This window comes from Triticum dicoccoides, chromosome 2A (genome assembly GCF_002162155.2).
Source record: "Triticum dicoccoides isolate Atlit2015 ecotype Zavitan chromosome 2A, WEW_v2.0, whole genome shotgun sequence".
NCBI classification, from domain to species: Eukaryota; Viridiplantae; Streptophyta; class Magnoliopsida; order Poales; family Poaceae; genus Triticum; species Triticum dicoccoides.
In genome coordinates this window covers 43,978,097-43,980,876 of record NC_041382.1, presented here as the reverse complement: position 1 = coordinate 43,980,876, position 2,780 = coordinate 43,978,097, and positions in this window count along the sequence as shown.

The following is a 2,780-nucleotide window of genomic DNA, read 5'->3' as shown; positions in this document are numbered from 1 at the left end:
TGTCCATGGCTACTTGGATAGGAAACTTAACCATCTTTGATTAACAAGCTAGTCAAGTAGAGGCATACTAGTGACACTCTGTTTGTCTATGTATTCACACATGTACTAAGTTTCCGGTTAATACAATTCTAGCATGAATAATAAACATTTATCATGATATAAGGAAATATAAATAACAACTTTATTATTGCCTCTAGGGCGTATTTCCTTCAACTGAAGGACCCATCGTACTCTTCCCTGGACATGTCTTCTTTTTACTGAGTGTTGTGTAAATTCTGCAACAAGGAAAAATGAAGTGCACCACCAGGGTGAAGGTAGCGCTGCTCAAAGTACTTCCATATCTCTTTAGATGAAGTGTGATGCTCAAGACTCATTGCTACGTCTTGAGCTTGTGTTGGTTTTCCCCGAAGAGGAAGGGATGATGCAGCAGAGTAGCGTAAGTATTTCCCTCAGTTTTTGAGAACCAAGGTATCAATCTAGTAGGAGGTCACGCTCAAGTCCCTCGTACCTGCACAAAACGATAGCTACTCGCAACCAACGCGATTAGGGGTTGTCAATCCCTTCACGGTCACTTACGAGAGTGAGATCTGATAGATATAATATTTTTGGTATTTTTGGTATAAAGATGCAAAGTAAAAAGTAAAGGCAAAGTAAAAAAGCAAAACAAGATTAAAGTGATGGAGATTGATATGATGAGAATAGACCCGGGGGCCATAGGTTTCACTAGTGGCTTCTCTCAAGAGCATAAGTGTTCTACGGTGGGTGAACAAATTACTTTTGAGCAATTGACAGAATTAAGCATAGTTATGAGAATATCTAGGCATGATCATGTATATAGGCATCACGTCCGTGACAAGTAGACCGAAACGATTCTGCATCTACTACTATTACTCCACTCATCGACCGCTATCCAGCATGCATCTAGAGTATTTAAGTTAAAAACAGAGTAACGCCTTAAGCAAGATGACATGATGTAGAGAGATAAATTCATGCAATATGAAATAAACCCCATCTTGTTATCCTCGATGGCAACGATGCAATATGTGCCTTGCTGCCCCTTCTGTCACTGGGAAAGGACACCGCAAGATCGAACCCAAAGCTAAGCACTTCTCCCATGGCAAGAACTACCAATCTAGTTGGCCAAACCAAACGGATAATTCAAAGAGACTTGCAAAGATAACCAATCATACATAAAAGAATTCAGAGAAGATTCAAATATTATTCATAGATAGACTTGATCATAAACCCACAATTCATCGATCTCAACAAACACACCGCAAAAAGAATATTACATCGAATAGATCTCCACAAAAGAGGGGGAGAACTTTGTATTGAGATCCAAAAAGAGAGAAGAAGCCATCTAGCTACTAACTATGGACCCAAAGGTCTGAGGTAAACTACTCACACTTCATCGGAGAGGCTATGATGATGTAGAAGCCCTTCGTGATGACGGCCCTCTTCCGGTGGAGCTCCGGAACAGGCCCCAAGATGGGATCTCGTGGATATAGAAAGTTGCGACAGTGGAATTAGGTTTTTGGCTCCTGTTCTGATCATTTGGGGGTACGTAGGTATATATAGGATGAAGGAGTACGTCGGTGGAGCTCCAAGGGGCCCACGAGGCAGGGGGGCGCGCCCTAGGGGGGCACCCCCCACCCTCGTGACCTCCTCTTTGACTCCTTGGAGTAGGGTCCAAGTCTCCTGGATCACGTTCGGTGAGAAAATCACATTCCCGGAGGTTTTATTCCGTTTGGACTCCGTTTGATATTTTATTTCTCCGAAACACTAAAATAGGCAAAAAAAACAGCAATTCTGGGCTGGGCCTCTGGTTAATAGGTCAGTCCCAAAAATAATATAGAAGTGGAAAATAAAGCCCAATATAGTCCAAAACAATAGATAATATAGCATGGAGCAATCAAAAATTATAGATACGTTGGAGACGTATCAGGCATCCCCAAGCTTAATTCATGCTCGTCCTCGAGTAGGTAAATGAGAAAAGAGAATTTTTGATGCAGAGTGCTACTTGGCATAATTTCAATGCAAATCTTCTTAATTGTGATATGAATAATCAGATTTGAAAGATTCAAGACAAAAGTTTATATTGACATAAAAATAATAATACTTCAAGCATACTAACAAAGCAATTATGTCTTCTCAAAATAACATGGCCAAAGAAAGTTATCCCTACAAAATCATATAGTCTGGCTATGCTCTATCTTCACCACACAAAATATTTAAATCATGCACAACCCCGATGACAAGCCAAGCCATTGTTTCATACTCTAACTTTTTCAAAACTTTTTCAATCTTCACGCAATACATGAGCGTGAGCCATGGATATAACACTATAGGTGGAATAGAATGGTGGTTGTGGAGAAGACAAAAAGGAGAAGATAGTCTCACATCAACTAGGCGTATCAACGGGCTATGGAGATGCCCATCAATAGATATCAATGTGAGTGAGTAGGGATTGCCATGCAACGGATGCACTAGAGCTATAAATGTATGAAAGCTCAACAAAAGAAACTAGTGGGTGTGCATCAGCCTCGCTTGCTCATGAAGACCTAGGGCAATTTGAGGAAGCCCATCATTGGAATATATAAGCCAAGTTATATAATGTAAAATTCTCACTAGTATATGAAAGTGATAACATGAGAGACTCTCTATTATGAAAATCATGGTGCTACTTTGAATCACAAGTGTGGTAAAAGGATAGTAGCATTGCCCCTTTTTATTTATTTTCTCTTTTTTGGGCCTTTTTTTTTCTTTGGCCTTTCTCCCTT